General features: G+C 38.4%; 1 pseudogene across 1 annotated transcript; it reads right to left on the bottom strand.

Annotated features, from left to right (window-relative positions):
- Positions 1 to 1544: 1544 nt before the first annotated feature.
- LOC309652727 (serine/threonine-protein phosphatase 4 regulatory subunit 3B pseudogene) lies at positions 1545 to 4192 on the bottom strand (annotated as a pseudogene). Its single transcript has one exon. The product of its transcript is annotated as a serine/threonine-protein phosphatase 4 regulatory subunit 3B pseudogene (transcript).
- Positions 4193 to 20502: the final 16310 nt, after the last annotated feature.

The raw sequence follows: 20502 nt of genomic DNA, 5'->3' as shown, positions 1-20502 counted from the left end.
TACACACTCACTGGGGACAATACAACAAGAAATGCAAATATTCATTTTTTTTTCTCCTAGTGTCCATTTTTTATGGCTGATTAAAACTAGCTGAAGGGAAGAGAATAAGCAGAGAGAGCACCAAAGAATTGTTTTTCTCTGTCTGGTTGTAAATATCTGTTCTGCTAAGGAACTGGAGCTACTACCACCAAAACAAAGAGTTAAGTATATTTTTTCAGATAAAACTCTGTGTATGCATGTAAATGTGTGTACTATAGATAACATTCCCCTGTCACGTCCTCAGTAATGTCTGATTATATCTCCTGAGGTCATGTCCACACTTTAGCAGACTTTATATTTGATGATGAAATGATTATTTGTTGTTTTAGGAATACACTCTTTTTGTAGCTCTAACACAACAATCTCTCAGTTTTGCATAAGATGTGTCTCCTATGGCATAATAGTACATTTAAAATGGTCTCTTTTATTTTTGGAATTACAGGGTCACTTTTTAATTCCTGAATTGTATAGTTCAGCATAAATATCAGCAAATGGTACAAAACAAGTGGTATTTTTAATACAAGAGAAATATCTGTCTTCTGGAAAACTATACTTCATATCTACACAGACAGTCCATCTTGTTCAAACCATGGTCATAATTAAAATTAACTCTAAAATCTTCAAGTAGGAGAAACTGCTTTAATTTAAGCAATTCCAGGAAAAATGGACCCAGTTAACTTCCTCCTCTAAAAATAAAACCACTTAATTTCTTTGTTACAACTTATTATTAGAAATTCACTTGCATTCACTCTTTAATAAAGCACCTTTCATATTACTCCTCTTTGTTTATAGAAAAAAACTTCATGTACTGTGTGTGTACTTTGACACTTAAGTAACTTTTTCTTAAAAAACTGTCCAAAATGGTTTCTACATATTAAGTGCCACTTCATTCAGCACTATTTTTTGTAAATTGTTAATCTCTGTAAATTACACTTTAAAAGTTACCCACTGCTCTGGAGACAGACACAACTTTATTAATGAATCAGGAAATGACTTCCAAGTATCTTTCACAATTTAGGCAGTTGAAAGTATTCTTTTCTACCCACTCCCAAGGTCTTAGAGAACACTATTTTAGAATACTACTGGAGGGATTCTTCGCACCTCATCTAAACAAACAAAAAATTATGCTAAGAACAGCACATTTTGAATCCAGCTTCCTTTTTTATTCATGAAAATACATACCAAAAGTTACTTCCCTCCAATTACTCATAAGGGGGAGTTTTTGTCAAATCTTCACAGAAAAGTGAAGAGCTTAACTTTATTTTTTATTACAGTTGACTTTGCTTTCCACATAAACATGAATGTAAATTTTATTTCAAAGAGGGCAACTGAAAAAAGAAAACCATAGCCAGAACCACTGGGCAAATAATGTTATACTGTTAACAGTTGTTTCTAATATATACCCCTGAAACAGAACTACATTAATATTAGATTATCAACCTGTTTTCTCCCCTCAAACAAGACTTTTTTTCTTGCTAAGAAGTTATCGCTCAGGTTCTGGTTAGCTTTCTTCTTTTCTTTCTTTTTTTTAATTCTAGAAAGTTTGGTTTTTACAGAAATAAATTCTCCTAGATGATAACACTGAGCATCTTTGCTACTTATTGAATAGATGTAAGTTCACATGAGAAAGCTTTGGATTCAGATGTTTCAGCTAATGTTACAGAATTTTATTAATGTTTTGATGTGTACAAAATTTTAGTAATGTACAGTTTAGTAATGTTGAGGGTTTTCCCTTAAGAATTTATGAGCTAAGATATAGTTTTTTCCTGGGGGGTGTTTCACCTTCTTTATCTTCTTCTTTGTCAGCTGAATAATCCACTAAGCCCACCATGCTGCTACCGTTTGGGTTACCTGCTCCACCAGCATCACTAGCAGAATGGAATGAAGTAAATCTGAAGCCACCAAAAGATGTTTTTTGGGGAAGATCTACCTTGTCTTCATTTTCTTTTGCTTTTTTAGTCTCCACAAATTTATCATAATGATCTTGAAAATCACTTTCTGATGATGGCATACCTGCTTTTCCTTCCTCTATAGTTTCTTTAGAACTCATTTCTTCCTTCTCCTCCAAGACACTGGCACCTCTGCAAAATACCTTACTATGCACTACAGAATACAAATTCTTCCATACTTGATTCTGCCGGTATTTCTCTTGTTCATATTCAATCTTCAATCCTTTGAATGTCTGAACGTATTCAATTGACTCAAGTGTTTCATAAAACTCTTCAACTATATGTGCAACAAGAGACTTGATATTTTCCACTCTTATGTGTTCAAACAGCTCAATAATAGCTGAATTCAACATATTGTACCGAGTTCCATTATCCAGAAGGGCATTTACAACTGGCTTAAAAAGGTTTCCCTCGATGATGTAAAAATTATAAAGTTCATCCTTAAGGTCAATCATCCTTCTCATAAAGCGAAGAGCACACAAGACCAGGAAAGTGTGCTTTGAATTCATCAAGATCAAGACTCTTCTTAGCAAGTCTTTTCTCAAAATATAGGTTTTTATGTAATATGTGTGATGTTGCACACAAAATGTGAGCAGCTCTAAAATTAAGGCAAGCAGCTGTGCTGTTTGGTAATTATTGAGGGGATTTTTGTTGTTTTTGTCAGATCCAACTATATTATCCTCCTCACATATATCTTCTGAAGTAGTTGACAAAAGTGGTGCTATGAAGTTATGTATACAACGTTTATAGAAGAAATCTAGAAATTCACTTCTTTTACATTTTCTATGTGTTGCCAGCATGTGGTCTGGATCAAGTAGAGCACAAAGAAGTCCCATTGACTGAACAGCACCTCCTAGCTCAGGGTCAGTATCACAGATCATTTGTTCAATTATTAAATTAATGAAAAGTTTGCCATCTTCACTTTGCTGGGCTTCTTCCATTATAAATCTTTGGAACATGGATGGAGTATACGTCACTAGATCAGCAAGTATATCAGTAGCAACTGACCTTATTTGCAAATCATCCATGCCCATTACAATTTTAAGAGCAGGAAGAATTCCCAATTCTGTCAGTGTTGTGAATAGTGCACACCTGTTTTCATGATGTAATAGCTGAGAAAATGCACAGAATTCCTTTAAAAAAAATACCAGGTCACGCCGTTTATCATCATCTGTGGCCTTATCCCTTATCTGGGCAAAAACTTCAGCCAAATACTCATTATCTTCCTGAACTATGTTGACTATCTTAACCTTGTTAAAAAAAATAAAATGTGTAAGACTAGAAAGAACATCCTCTTGAAATTTGGATGGTGTAGGCAAAAAGATGTCATGAATGTACTGTATCCTGTACGTCTGATGTATTTTTTGTCGAAGTTCACAGTCTGTTATTGGTATAACTTCCCTGAACTTTGCATTTTGGGTTAAGAATTCCCTATGCCTTTTTGGCTGAGCCAAAGCAGGGTCATATTCAAGGCATCCCACCACATCCATGATACACTCTTCAGAAAACAGGATCTCATACAGAAGTGTCTTGTTGAGGAATAAGATTCTTTTAATAATTTCATGCAAATAGTGTAAGCCTTCAGTATCCTCTAGGTTCTCACAAGTGTGGAACAACTGCAGTAGTTTTTTAATATAGTCCTCCCTTTCCAAGGCCAGAGCCAGGCTTTCTTTACCCATAGGTGAGGTGAGACCCAAGGTAACTAAGTCAGCAATCTGTCCAAGTTTACCGAGTTCGCAGTTTGGCAGGTCGAGCAGTTCAGCGGTTTTTGGCGAGTCATCACACTCTTCCTCTTCCGATTCATCCATGACGTCATGTATGATTTCGGCACACGGGACTTTACCTTGAACCTGGCAAACGTCTTTCCAGACCTCATGACAACTTGCCGTGTCCTGGAAATGTATCGCTGTACCATGGTTCTCACCCTCAAACCAAATAATTAACTTTCCTTCTTTGTGATAGGACGTGTCTGGATTTATCTTTGACTCCAAGATCAGTGAGCCGTTGGACTCGGATCTAACTAGCAGAAGCACGCCCTGGGCCCACTCCTCATAAGTGAATGAGATGAGCCCTGTGCCTAGAAAGACCCATTGTTGGTCATCATTCAAGGTATAGACTTTTACATAACACTGGTTGTCCACCATGGCGACCTCGGGTCTCGTCACCCCAGCACTGGTCTCGGTGCGGGTCCCCGCTTCTGTCATGCCCCCACTCAATGACGGCTGGCTCTGTGGTGGCAGCGACGGTAGCTGAGGTGGCTAGTGGGGAAAATCATGATAGAACAAGGCGGATAAATAGTGGCCACAGGGACTCCCGCAGCTCCGCATTTCAATAGGGTTTCCCTGGAGTCCCACTACCACTCACTTCCATCCCTTGAGCCTCTCCTTCCACGTTGCGATTGAAGCAGTGAGTCGCTGAGCCTGCTCGCGGCTGTCTAGGGAAGCCTCTATTATGTCAAGATTCTTATGATTCCCCCAGGATTCTACCCAAAAGGAACGTTCTACACTTAAGGCGAGATGCTACCAAGCCACCAACGGAGGCTTAGGAATGCGAGCAAACGGCACTGCTCTTTCCATAAAAGGTTTTGTCCCCGAGAAACATTTTCACTCATCAAGTGTGTGGGGATGGAGACTTAGGACCCTAGACAAAAGAAAGCTTAATCACTTATGTCCTGAGCAAGTCAACATCGAACACTGTGTGTCAAAGAAAAACACTTCCCCCCACAAGCCCTGCTCCCCCCAACTCTGCCCCTCTCCCCAAAGAAGCAGGAACAAGTGTACTGTAGACCATTACCAATGATTAGAGATCTGTAAGTAGGCCTTCTCTAAAAGGCTTAGCCAATGTCGGTATCACTAACTTACCCATCCTTGGGAGAGGATATTGTTCTAAGAGGGAGTTGGCAACTCCTTTACTCTGTTCAGCTAAGGCTAAAGCTCTATCTTTCAGCACAACAGGGAAAACATTTCCTCAAATTTTCCCAATTCTATAACCACACTCCTTATTGCTAGGGAAGGAGTGGGCCAGAGGGAAACTCAGGTGAAATTAGCCAAAAGTGAGTATGGAACACCACAGATCAATTGTTTTATTTCTTTTCTTAATAATTATGGTAGTAACAGCAACCACAATAACTAAGGAATGATAACTTGACTGCTTATTATTATAAAGAAAGGTAATAATATCATTGACCAAATATAATAATTTAGCGCTTATGTTCAAGACACTGTGACAAGAACTTTTATATATTTTCTTACTTAATTTTAATAATAACCTAGTGAAATAGGAGTACTAAGTGTCCTTCAGAAAACAAATTCAGAGAAGTTAAATAAATTGCCAAAGATCATATGGCTAATAAGTTGAGGAACTCTGAACACGTCTTTCTGATTACAAAATTGGTTTTCTCAGCAATTGAAGTATGCTATCCCCTGCTTTTCTTGGCCTTCATTACACTTTATTTTACATTCCTTCCAACTGTATAATTTGTAATCAACATAAAATTATCAAGAGAAGATGAAAGTCACGCACTTCCTCCTTTAGATCCACATCTGTGTATAGCCAGTGGAAAAATAGAAGCTTGTATATGGCAATTCTGTTAAATATAATTTTAATAGTAACCAAGTTGATTTTTGATGTAGCAGCAACTTCTGCAGTTTTCTTAAAAACAATTTTTTTTCCAAAACATTAACCCTGTTATTGCAAAGGAGAAACTGAGAATTGGGCCGCATCAAGCACACTTGGACTTGAAGAGTCCTATTTGTAACAATCACTTCATTTTACATAGCATTGGAGATGTGCAACCATTTTCAAGTAGAGCACAGAAAAACTCTTCCACACACCTCTCTTGCAATGTAGCCTCCAGGAGGTTACTGTACAAGAATATTCCCTGGGACAGTACAGTCAGGGCTCTTTGGGAATTGAATGCAAATGACAATCATTCCATGAGAAAATTTAAATCAGTGCCAGGATACTGCTGGTTTAGAAACATTTACAAATTATAAATAATACTTAAACATAAGAACTCATAAATGACTAATACAAAATTTGACATGTGTGCTAGTTAAAAGCTCCCATCTTATTTCAATAAAAGAGAATATGCAAATATATAATAACAATAATGACATGCATGCTAATGGTCCAATTTTTTTCTCTGCTATGGTTATACTAAAGTTTCTACTAGAATCAATTATAATACTGTCAAGTGTCTGAATATGCCCTCGGTTCCATTCTCTGAGAAGCATTCAGCACAAATCTATGTGTTCTCGACATTTTATCACAGGGAGTTTCCCTTAGGCCAATTAAGGTCCATTTATCTTAATTAGGTTAACTAGAATCTCTTCACAGTCTAAAAGAGCCTCAAGTCCGAATTTCTTATTGCTATTTCTGCAGTAGATTTTTCAGTTCCTGTCTTATTTGGTTTGGGAAGTAGAACAATGCCCTTTTTTTGTTTCAGTAGTTCTACCTATTTAAGATTATTATTTTTTTGGTGTTTTGTTGTTTTACAGAGAGCAGGGTAATGTGAATAAACAAATGCCAAATTCTAGGAGCTGTGTAAGTCCCTTTTACAGGCATTATTTATTTTTTATTTAATCCTCGTACAATAATGGCCTGAGGAAGGTATTATTTCTACCATATTAGAGAGGAAAAAAACTTGAAACTCCAAAACTGAATCAAACATTTGGTTCAGACCTCTGCAGTAAGTGATGATGCTAAGATTTGAAAGTAGGTCTGTATAGTTCTGACTCTCCACTTTACTGTTCCCAATATGCAATGCTTTCTCTTAGGCTATGCTTAAACTGTTACAGCAGATGTTTATAATGTGGATGAAGAATGTCACCTGCCATATCAGTAAACAAAGGATGTTGTGCCATCAAGCCAGCAGCCACTGCAGCCACCCCCAACTGTGCACCCTGAGGGATTTAGGATGGAGAAAAGCAGGATACTGACCCTAGATAGTTAAGGTGCATATCAAAGGAATGATTTCAATGAGCCCAGACTCTAGCATCTTCCCATACATAGAAAAGCACCAAATTCCTTAACTTGAGACCTCTGGTTTTCTTTAATTAAAGGTAATCTTTTGATGTTCTGACTACTACCTGGTTTTTGTCACAAAACTCCTTTATCTCCTGGCTTCTCCCTTACCTCTTTGGAGCAGTCCCTCAGAGCTATCTGAGATGCTGCTTCCCAGGTTTAAGTCCACAGAAAGTCCACCGAATAAAACATAATTCTCAGCTTTTAGGCTGTGCGTTTTTTTTTCGGTCTACAATGACAATGTGATTTTTATCCCAACTATCACTGCTATTTGATGTTTCTCCTTTCTTGGGGCGGGTGTGGGGGGTGGAGGAAGGAAAATCACTTGAGGCCAGTTCAAAATGAAACCAAGTGAAACCGAGTGGGGCCCTGTGAGGCTCCCAGGCACGGACGCCTCTTTTCTTGTCCCCCATTTCATGTAGACAAGACTCCAGCCTCCATGACCTTCCCTGAGTTCCAAGGGGCAGATTTGAACAGTTGCTAATCAAGGGAGGAGCATCCAAGAAACCACCTGAGGCCAGATTAAAGGGACCAGCGAAGCTCAACAAGAAGATTACCTGAGAGAGGAGATTAACCAAGATGGCGGAGTAGAAGGACGTGCTCTCACTCCCTCTTGCGAGAGCACCAGAATCACAACTGGCTGCTGGACAATCATCGACAGGAAGACACTGGACTTCACCAAGGAGGATACCCCACGTCCAAGGACAGAGGAGAAGCCACAGTGAGACGGTAGGTGGGGCGCAATCAGAGTAAAATCAAATCCCATAACTGCTGGGTGGGTGACTCACAGACTGGCGAACTCTTATACCACAGAAGTCCACCCACTGGAGTGAAGGTTCTGAGCCCCACGTCAGGCTTCCCAACCTGGGGGTCTGGCAACGGGAGGAGGAATTCATAGAGAATCAGACTTTGAAGCCTAGTGGGAATTGATTGCAGGACTTCGACAGGACTGGGGGAAACAGAGACCCCACTCTTGGAGGGCACACACTGAATAGTGTGCACGTCGGGACCCAGGGGAAGGAGCAGTGACCCTGGGGGAGACAGAACCAGACCTACCTGCTAGCATTGGAGAGTCTCCTGCAGAGGCGGGGGCTGGCTCTGTTTCACCGTGGGGACAAGGACACTGGCAGCGGAGGTTCTGGGAAGTAATCCTTGGTGTGAGCCCTCCCAGAGTCTGCCATTAGCCCCACCAAAGAGCCCAGGTAGGCTCCAGTGTTGGGTTGCCTCAGGCAGAACAACCAACAGGGAGGGAACCCAGCCCCACCCATCAACAGTCAAGTGGACTAAGGTTTTACTGAGCTCTGACCACCACAGCAACAGTCAGCTCTACCCACCACCAGAACCTCCCATCAAGCCTCTTAGATAGCCTCAACCACCACAGGGCAGACAACAGAAGCAAGAAAAACTACAATCCTGCAGCCTGTGGAACAAAAACCACATTCACAGAAAGATACACAAGATGAAAAGGCAGAGGGCTATATACCAGATGAAGGAACAAGAAAAAAAACCCAGAAAAACAACTAAATGAAGTGGAGATAGGCAACCTTCCAGGAAAAGAATTCAGAATAATGATAGTGAAGATGATCCAGGACCTCGGAAAAACAATGGAGGCAAAGATCGAGAAGATGCAAGAAATGATTAACAAAGACCTAGAAGAATTAAAGAACAAACAAACAGAGATGACCAATACAATAACTGAAATGAAAACTACACTAGAAGGAATCAATAGCAGAATAACTGAGGCAGAAGAACGGATAAGTGACTTGGAAGACAAAATGGTGGAATTCACTGCTGTGGAACAGACTAAAGAAAAAAGAATGAAAACAAATGAACACGGCCTAAGAGACCTCTGGGACAACATTAAACGCAACAACATTCGCATTATAGGGGTCCCAGAAGGAGAAGAGAGAGAGAAAGGACCCGAGAAAATATCTGAAGAGATTATAGTCGAAAACTTCCCTAACATGGGAAAGGAAATAGCCACCCAAGTTCAGGAAGCACAGAGAGTCCCATACAGGATAAACCCAAGGAGAAACACGCCAAGACACATAGTAATCAAAGTGGCAAATATTAAAGACAAAGAAAAATTATTGAAAGCAGCAAGGGAAAAACTACAAATAACATACAAGGGAACTCCTATAAGGTTAACAGCTGATTTCTCAGCAGAAACGCTACAAGAGAGAAGGGAGTGGCATGATATACTTAAAGTGATGAAAGGGAAGAACCTACAACCAAGATTACTCTACCTGGCAAGGATCTCATTTAGATATGATGGAGAAATCAAAAGCTTTACAGACAAGCAAAAGTTAAGAGAATTCAGCACCACCAAACCAGCTCTACAACAAATGCTAAAGGAACTTCTCTAAGTGGGAAACACAAGAGAAGAAAAGGACCTACAAAAACAAACCCAAAACAATTAAGAAAATGGTCATAGGAACATACATATCGATAATTACCTTAAACATGAATGGATTAAACACCCCAACCAAAAGACATAGACTGGCTGAATGGATACAAAAACAAGACCCATATATATGCTGTCTACAAGAGACCCACTTTAGACCTAGGGACACATACAGACTGAAAGTGAGGGGATGGAAAAAGATATTCCATGCAAATGGAAATCAAAAGAAAGCTGGAGTAGCTATACTCATATCAGATAAAATAGACTTTAAAATAAAGAATGTTACAAGAGACAAGGAAGGGCACTACATACTGATCAAGGGATCAATCCAAGAAGAAGATATAACAATTATAAATATATATGCACCCAACATAGGAGCACCTCAATACATAAGGCAACTGCTAACAGCTATAAAAGAGGAAATCGACAGTAACACAATCATAGTGGGGGACTTTAACACCTCACTTACAGCAATGGACAGATCATCCAAAATGAAAATAAATAAGGAAACGGAATCTTTAAATGACACAATAGACCAGATAGATTTGATTGATATTTATAGGACATTCCATCGAAAAACAACAGATTACACTTTCTTTTCAAGTGCGCATGGAACATTCTCCAGGATAGATCACATCTTGGGTCACAAATCAAGCCTCAGTAAATTTAAGAAAATTGAAATCATATCAAGCATCTTTTGTGACCACAACGCTATGAGATTAGAAATGAATTACAGGGAAAAAAACGTAAAAAACACAAACACATGGAGGCTAAACAATACGTTACTAAATAACCAAGAGATCACTGAAGAAATCAAAGAGGAAATCAAAAAATACCTAGAGACAAATGACAATGAAAACACGACGACCCAAAACCTATGAGATGCAGCAAAAGCAGTTCTAAGAGGAAAGTTTATAGCTATACAAGCCTACCTCAAGAAACAAGAAAAATCTCAAGTAAACAATCTAACCTTACACCTAAAGAAACTAGAGAAAGAAGAACAAACAAAACCCAAAGTTAGCAGAAGGAAAGAAATCATAAAGATCAGAGCAGAAATAAATGAAATAGAAACAAAGAAAACAATAGCAAAGATCAATAAAACTAAAAGCTGGTTCTTTGAGAAGATAAACAAAATTGATAAGCCATTAGCCAGACTAGTCAAGAAAAAGAGGGAGAGGACTCAAATCAATAAAATCAGAAATGAAAAAGGAGAAGTTACAACAGACACCGCAGAAATACAAAGCATCCTAAGAGACTACTACAAGCAACTTTATGCCAATAAAATGGACAACTTGGAAGAAGTGGACAAATTCTTAGAAAGGTATAACCTTCCAAGACTGAACCAGGAAGAAACAGAAAATATGAACAGACCAATCACAAGTAATGAAATTGAAACTGTGATTAAAAATCTTCCAACAAACAAAAGTCCAGGACCAGATGGCTTCACAGGTGAATTCTATCAAACATTTAGAGAAGAGCTAACACCCATCCTTCTCAAACTCTTCCAAAAAATTGCAGAGGAAGGAACACTCCCAAACTCATTCAATGAGGCCACCATCACCCTGATACCAAAACCAGACAAAGACACTACAAAAAAAGAAAATTACAGACCAATATCACTGATGAATATAGATGCAAAAATCCTCAACAAAATACTAGCAAACAGAATCCAACAACACATTAAAAGGATCATACACCATGATCAAGTGGGATTTATCCCAGGGATGCAAGGATTCTTCAATATATGCAAATCAATCAATGTGATACACCCTAGTAACAAATTGAAGAATAAAAACCATATGATCATCTCAATAGATGCAGAAAAAGCTTTTGACAAAATTCAACACCCATTTATGATAAAAACTCTCCAGAAAGTGGGCATAGAGGGAACCTACCTCAACATAATAAAGGCCATATATGACAAACCCACAGCAAACATCATTCTCAATGGTGAAAAACTGAAAGCATTTCCTCTAAGATCAGGAACGAGACAAGGATGTCCACTCTCACCACTATTATTCAACGTAGTTCTGGAAGTCCTAGCCATGGCAATCAGAGAAGAAAAAGAAATAAAAGGAATACAAATTGGAAAAGAAGAAGTAAAACTGTCACTGTTTGCAGATGACATGATACTATACATAGAGAATCCTAAAACTGCCACCAGAAAACTGCTAGAGCTAATTAATGAATATGGTAAAGTTGCAGGATACAAAGTTAATGCACAGAAATCTCTTGCATTCCTATACACTAATGATGAAAAATCTGAAAGAGAAATTATGGAAACACTCCCATTTACCATTGCAACAAAAAGAATAAAATACCTAGGAATAAACTTACCTAGGGAGACAAAAGACCTGTATGCAGAAAACTAGAAGACACTGATGAAAGAAATTAAAGATGATACCAACAGATGGAGAGATATACCATGTCCTTGGATTGGAAGAGTCAATATTGTGAAAATGTGTATACTACCCAAAGCAATCTACAGATTCATTGCAATCCATATCAAATTACCAATGGCATTTTTTACAGAACTAGAAAAAAAAAATCTTAAAATTTGTATGGAGACACAGAAGACCCCGAGTAGCCAAAGCAGTCTTGAGGGGAAAAAGCGGAGCTGGAGGAATCAGATTCCCTGACTTCAGACTATACTACAATGCTACAGTAATGAAGACAATTTGGTACTGTCACAAAAACAGAAACATAGATCAATGGAACAACATAGAAAGCCCAGAGATAAACCCATGCACCTATGGTCAACTAATCCATGACAGAGGAGGCAAGGATATACAATGGAGAAATGACAGTCTCTTCAATAGGTGGTGCTCGGAGAACTGGACAACTACATGTGAAAGAATGACATTAGAACACTCCCTAACACCATACAGAAAAATGGACTCAAGAGGGATCAGAGACCTAAACGTAAGACCGAACACTATAGAACTCTTAGAGGAAAACATACAAGAACACTCACTGACATAAATCACAGCAAGATCTTTTTTGATCCCCCTCCTAGAGTAATGGAAATAAAACCAAAAATAAACAAATGGGACCTAATGAAACTTCAAAGCTTTTGCACAGCAAAGGAAACCTTAAACAAGAAAAGAAGACAACCTTCAGAATGGGAGAAAATATTTGCAAACGAATCAACGGACAAAAGATTAATCTCCAAAATATATAAACAGCTCATGCAGCTCTGTATTAAAAAAAACAAACAACCCAATCCAAAAATGGACAGAAGACCTAAATAGACATTTCTGCAAAGAAGACATACAGATGGCCAAGAAGCACATGAAAAGCTGTTCAACATCACTAATTATTAGAGAAATGCAAATCAAAACTACAATGTGGTATCACCTCACACCAGTTAGAATGAGCATCATCAGAAAATCTACAAACAACAGATGCTGGAGAGGGTGTGGAGAAACGGGAACCCTCTTGCACTGTTGGTGGGAATGTGAATTGATAGAGTCACTATGGAGAACAGTATGGAGGTTCCTTACAAAACTAAAAATAGAATTACCATATAATCCAGCATTCCCACTACTGGGCATATACCTAGAGAAAATCATAATTCAAAAAGACACCTGGACCCCAATGTTCATTGCAGCACTATTTACGATAGGCAGGTCATGGAAGCAACCTAAATGTCCATTGACAGATGAATGGATAAAGAAGATGTGGTACATATATGCAAAGGAATATTACTCAGCCATTAAAAGGAACGAAATTGGGTCATTTGTTGAAATGTGGATGGACCTAGAGACTGTCATACAGAGTGAAGTAAGTCAGAACGAGAAAAACAAATATCGTATATTAACACATATAATTGGAATCTAGAAAAATGGTACAGATGAACCTGTTTGCAGGGCAGAAATTGAGACACAGATGTAGAGAACAAATGTTTGGACACCAAGGGGGGAAAGCGGCAGGGGAGTGGGGGTGGTGGTGTGGTGAACTGGGTGATTGGTATTGACATGTATACACTGCTGTGTATAAAATTGATGACTAATAAGAAACTGCTGTATAAAAAAAAATAAAATTCAAAAATTAAAAAAAAAATCTCCTAGATCCCCCCCAAAAAAAGAAAAAAAGTCATTGCCAAATCCATGGTCATCTAGATTTTCTCCTATGTTATCTTCTAGGAGTTTTATAGTTTTGTGTTTTACATTTGGGTCTGTGATACATTTTGAGTTTTTTTTTTTGTGATGGGTATAAAGTCTGTATCTGGATTCATGTTGTTGCATGTGGATGTCTAGTTGTTTCAGCGGCATTTGTTGAGGGGCCTATCTTTGCTCCATTGTATTGCTTTTGCCCCTTTGTCAAAAATCAGTGAACTATATGTGTATATATAATGTATATTTTAATTTAAATATAGTTGATTTATAATGTTGTGTTAGTTTCTGGTGTACAGCAAAATGATTCAGTTATACATATATATATATATATATATTCTTTTTCATATTCTTTTCCATTATGTTTTATTGCAAGATATTGAATATAGTTCCCTGTGCTATACAATGAGAAAAAATAAAAATGAAAGTAAGACACTGGAAATAACTCAAAACTTTTGGGTGCAGGCATATCCTTGGGTCAATACCCTGAGCCAGCCACGTGCTGGCAAATGTGGGTGACACCCATTCACCCCACCTTTTTCTGTGTGTTAGGACCACCTGTGTTTGTGCCCAAGTGAGATGTAGTGCTGAAGGATGTGACCTTTGGGAGGGAGGGATTCTGGTGAGAGACTTGGAGAGTGGTAGTTTTAATGATGTGTCCACACTTCTAGCTGAATATAGGGTGGAGGCAGGAGACCAAGTTTGGGAGCAGAGGTAGTCGGGAGGCATATTTGTGGAAATGGGATGGGCCCAGTGGGAACATGTTTCAGGAGTGCAGCCCCAAGTTTAGAGGATTTGGTGGTTGAACTGGAAATAGCCAGGGTCCTGTCTTAGAAAATGGTACCCAACATCAAGCCCCAAAGGCCAAGGTGACAATGTAAATGGTAGAATAGGCAGCAAGATTATCCTTTGGAAGTGTTGGTCACACATTGTAATTAGATATGATGGATGGATGAAGGAAGGTGGTTCTGAATTAAGGCAGAAATGGTGAAGGTGCTTGTGTTTGCATCTCACTCAGAATAAAATATGAAGACATCACCATTGTCCAGGGTTCCTTAACCTTGACATTGTTGACATGTTGGACCAGATAATTTTTTTGTTGTGGGTGCTGTCCTGTGCATTATAGGATGTTTAGCAGCACCCCTGGTTTCTACCCACTAGATGCCAGTGCCCTCTCCTCATTACTCATCTCCCACATTGTGACAACCACAAATGCTCCAGACACTGCCAAATGTCCTTGGAGGGCAAATTGCCCCCAGATGAGAAGCACTGCATAGCCTGCCAGGCTATGGTACACAGTGCATATTCTAGGGTGTAGAGGAGACCTGCCAGTCCAGACTGGGATGGGGATTCTGGAAGAAATGGAAAAGCCTTGTGGGCCTGGAAATTTACTAATTTGAAAGCTTAGGACTGGTTCCCTTAGATAAAATTAGGTTTCATCTTCCTGACTTACAGGTTTCATCTTGGTCTCTTGTGCTTCCACTGTACATCACACATATTCCCAATAAAACTCCTAATTTCTTGTATTGTCAAACAAATATATATGATCATCTCAATAGATGCAGAAAAAGCTTTTGACAAAATTCAACACCCATTTATGATAAAAACCCTCCAGAAAGTAGGCATACAGGGAACTTACCTCAACATAATAAAGGCCATATATGACAAACCCACAGCCAGCATTGTTCTCAAAGGTGAAAAACTGAAACCATTTCCACTAAGATCAGGAACAAGGCAAGGTTGCCCACTCTCACCACTATTATTCAACATAGTTTTGGAAGTTATAGCTACAGCAGTCAGAGAAGAAAAAGAAATAAATGAATCCAAATCGGAAAAGAAGAATTAAAACTGTCACTGTTTGCAGATGACATGATACTATACATAAAGAATCCTAAGGATGCTACCAGAAACCTACTAGAGCTAATCAATGAATTTGGTAAAGTAGCAGGATACAAAATTAATGCACAGAAATCTCTTGCATTCCTATACACTAATGATGAAAAATCTGAAAGAGAAATTAAATAAACACTCCCATTTACCATTGCAACAAAAAGAATAAAATACCTACAAGTAAACCTACCTAGGGAGACAAAAGACCTGTATGCAGAAAACTATAAGACACTGATGAAAGTAATGAAAGATGATACAAACAGATGGAGAGATATACGATGTTCTTGGATAGGGAGAATCAATATTTTGAAAATGACTATACTACCCAAAGCAATCTACAAATTCAATGCAATCCCTATCAAACTACCAATGGCATTTTTCACAGAACTAGAACAAAAAATTTCACAATTTGTATGGAAACACAAATGACCCGGAATAGCCAAAGCAATCTTGAGAAAGAGAAATGGAGCTGGAGGAATCAGGTTCCCTGACTTCAGACTATACAACAAAGCTACAGTAATCAAGACAGTATAGTATAGGCACAAAAACAGAAATATAGATCAATGGAACTGGATAGAAAGCCCAGAGATATACCCACGCACATATGGTCACCTTATCTTTGATAAAGGAGGTAAGAATATACAATGGAGAAAAGACAGCCTCTTCAATAAGTGGTGCTGGGAAAACTAGACAGCTACATGTAAAAGAATGAAATTAGAACACTCCCTGACACCATACACAGAAATAAACTCAAAATGGATTAAAGACCTAAATGTAAGGCCAGGCACTATAAAACTCTTAGAGGAAAACATAGGCAGAACACTCAATGACATAAATCATAGCAAGATCCTTTTTGACCCACCTCCTAGAGAAATGGAAATAAAAACAAAAATAAACAAATGGGACCTAATGAAACTTAAAAGCTTTTGCACATTAAAGGAAACCATAAACAAGATGCAAAGACAACACTCAGAATGGAAGAAAATATTTGCAAATGAAACAACTGGCAAAGGATTAATCTCCACAGTATACAAGCAGCTTATGAAGCTCAGTATTATAAAAACAAACAACCCAATCCAAAAATGGACCAAAGACCTAAATACACATTTCTCCAAATAAGATATACAGATTGCCAACAAACACATGAAAGGATGCTCAACATCACTAATCATTAGAGAGATGCAAGTCAAAACTACAATGAGATATCTCCTCACACTGGTCAGAATGGCCATCATCAAAACATCTACAAACAATAAATGTTGGAGAGGTTGTGGAGAAAAGGGAACCCTCTTGCACTGTTCGTGGGAATGTAAATGGATACAGCCACTCTGGAGAACAGTATGGAGGTACCTTAAAGAACTAAAAATAGAACTGCCATATGACCCAGCAATCCCACTACTGGGCATATATCCTGAGAAAACCATAATTCAAAAAGAGTCATGTACCACAATATTCATTGCAGTACAGTTTGCAATAGCCAGGACATGGAAGCAACCTAAGTGTCCATTAACAGATGAATGGATAAAGAAGATGTGGTACATATATACAATGGAATATTAGCCATAAAAGAAACGAAATTGAGTTATTTGCAGTGAGGTGGATGGACCTAGAAACTGTCATACAGAGTGAAGTAAGTCAGAAAGAGAAAAACAATTACTGTATGCTAACACATATATATGGCATTTTTTAAAAAAAAAGGTTCTGAAGAACCTAGCGTCAGGACAGGAATAAAGACACAGATGTAGAGAATGGACTTGAGGATATGGGGAGGGAGAAGGGTAAGCTGGGAAGAAGTGAGAGAGTGGCATGGATATATATACACTACCAAACGTAAAATAGATAGCTAGTGGGAAGCAGCCGCATAGCACAGGGAGATCAGCTCTGTGCTTTGTGTCCACCTAGAGGGGTGGGATATGGAGGGTGGGAGGGAGACGCAAGAGGGAGGAGAAATGGGGATAAATGTATATGTATAGTGATTCACTTTGTTATACAGCAGAAACTAAGACACCATTGTTAAGCAAATATACTCCAATAAAGATGTGGAAAAAATAAGTAAATAAATAAAAGTAGTCTGAGTTCCAGTCCTTCCTCTAACACTGACCTTCACTGTGTAGACTTGAACAAATTCCATTCTCTCTCTAGGCTTCAGTTTTTCCCACCTGTACAATTGAGGCAATGTACGATCCATGGTGACCTCAAAGGGCTCTCTAGGCTCTGACCTTTAATGATTCTACGTATGGGTCTGGAATTAGTGGCAAAGGAGGGAGTTGGGTGTCCTCTAGGAACTCTTGGTTCTCCATCCTTGACTCTCTGCTCCTTTTCTCTACTCTCCTCAGAGGTATGGCAAGCTCCCGTGGCTTCACCATCATCTCTTTCTAAATGATTTCCAAAGATCTCCCTCTAGCCATGACCTCTCTTCTGACTTCCAGTCCTATCATATTCTCCCTACGAGGACATCTCAGTGCAGAAGTCTCATCACTTCTATTCCCATAAAGCTGGTTCCAAACTGTTTTCTCATAAAAACCACAATTCCCCGTTTTATTTGTGGCCTTATTGTTGCCCAGGTCATCCAGATCTACCACATGAGCAATATCTGCACCTTACACTTAGCCATGATTCACTCTGACACATTGTCAAGTCCTAGCCACTTTTCTTTCCTCAGTCTCTGGCATCTACTCTTTCTACTCTGATTAAAGTGCCACCATTGTACATTTACTCATTTGTGGCAAAAGCATCCAGATTGGTCTCCCTGCTTCTACCCTTGCCCCTCTAGGGTCTACCATACAGAAGTCAGGGAAATGATTTTAAAACACAATACAGATCACATCATTCCCATGTTCAGATCCCACCAATCATTCCTTATCTCAGAGTAAAAGCTAAAATTCTTTAAATGACCCTCAAAACCCTGCATGATATACTCCCCCTCAACCATCCCCTTTCCCATTACATCCTCTAACAATTCTCCCCTTCACTCACTGTACTCCAACCACACATACTTGAAAATGCCAGGTATGCTCCCTCCTCAGGATCTTTCCACTTGCAGTCCTCCTTTCCTGGAATTATCTTTCCCAGATATCGGCCAAACCTGCTCTTTCACTTCATTCAAGTCTCTATTCAAATGTTACTTCCTCCAAGAGTACATGCCACCTTATTACTCTCTGTTTAATTTTCTATCACTGCCATAACAAATTATCATGATTTTAGTAGCTTAAAACACCACAAATTTACTATCTCACAGTTCTAGGGGTCAGAAGTCTGCCAGGGATATTCCTGAACTAAAATCAAGATGTGAGCAGAGCTGCATTCCTTTTTGGAGGCTTTGAAAGGGAATAATCCATTTCTTTGTCCTTCTCAGCTTCTAGAGACCACCCACATTCATTGGCTCATGGCTCTCCTCCTCCATCTTCAAAGCCAGCAATGTTGCACCTATCTGCACCTTTTTTTCATAGTAACATTTTCCTGTAACTCTGACTCTTCTGCCTCCCTCTCTTCCACTTTTAAGGACCCTTGTGATTACACTGACATCACCTGGATAATCCAAAATAATCTCTTTGTTAAAGTCAGTTAACTAGCAACCTTAATTCCATCTGCAAATTTAATCCTCCTTTGCCATGTAAACTAACATAGTTACAAAATTTGGGAATTAGCATATAGAAATTTTGCGGGGTCCAGTATTCTTCCTACCATACTCACTGTCCCACAGCACTGCTTCATTTTAACTTCATGGTACTCATCACCGTCTGATGCAGTATATACAACACACGTATGTTCTACTTAAACATGAATGTAATCAAAACAATCAAATAGTTCTATGATGCTTGTTAAAACATTTTTCCCTCCTCAGAGACAAACATTATCAACACTTTTAACTGATTTTGGGGAGCTTTGACTCCATAACTCTAAATAACACGCTTATATTGCTACTCCTTCTTCTATCTTCTATAGAAGATGAGAATCTAGCTCTCATTTGTTCCCCTGTATCCATTCATTCCAGTCCTGCACACATAAACTCATGCATATTTCTTGTCTTCCCATTATCTCAATACATTCATAGATAATTTTATTGGTAAGAGTAAGATTCAGTGTTTATGATGCTGAGACTTCGTGGCTGAGCCATATCATATATAATATAACGTTTCATTTCCATATTTATTTGTTTGGTTGTTTGTTTAATAAATACTTTCCACTAGAAAAATAAGCTCCATGTCTGTTTAGTTCAGTACTGTATCCCCAGTACCTAGAACAGTGTCAGGAACATTGAAGGTAAATAATATGCATTTGTTCATTACCTATCTTATCTGGAATTCTTTCCCCATTCTCTTTGCCTAGACAGTGTTAACCAAATCTCAGGTCCCAGCCCACATTCCAGCTCCTCTCAGAAGTTTTCTTAGACCAATGAAGTCCATGGGATTTGTTACCACCTCTGTATTCCCATTGTACAAATAAGTTTCTGTCATTCCCTTATCCCTTAGTATGTGAGGCCTGTTATTGTTAGTTTACTTTTAAATACATCTCCCTCTTTTTAAATGTTTCTTTGGGTTAATGTTTATATGTGTGTATCTGTGTGTTTACATGCTTATATGCATGTACTGTCTGCTTGTGTTCTGCTTGGATAAATGGATCTGTGTTTCAATCCTTGTTTTTGTGTCCAAGTGCATGTCTGTGTATATTTGCATGTCTGTATGACTCTTTTGTGTGTCTGTGTGCTGTGTATCTCTGCATGTATATATATATTTTTTTTAAGTGACATAATTTATTTTCAACATGTTTAAGTGAAAAAAAGTAGGTTACATAAAAATAATATGTATTATGATTCCATTTTTTAATTGAAACAATATGTATCATATACGAAGGCCAAAAAGAGTCTAAACAGATAGACAACAAAATGTTCGTAATGGTTATTTTTTGGTGATGAAATGATGGATGGTTTTTATTTTCTTCTTTTTCAAAATCTGGATCTTCTAAATTATCTCCAAGAACATTAATTACTTATTAATAAAGGAAAACTAAAAATTAATAATAAAAATATAATTTATGATTGTGGAAATTTATTTTCTCTCCATGGGAATCTTTAAGGAAA

The sequence above is a fragment of the Balaenoptera physalus genome, assembly GCF_965194825.1.
Source record: "Balaenoptera physalus genome assembly, chromosome: X".
NCBI classification, from domain to species: Eukaryota; Metazoa; Chordata; class Mammalia; order Artiodactyla; family Balaenopteridae; genus Balaenoptera; species Balaenoptera physalus.
The sequence above is the reverse complement of the archived record's forward strand: the minus strand, read 5'-3'. Positions and strand labels throughout refer to the sequence as shown.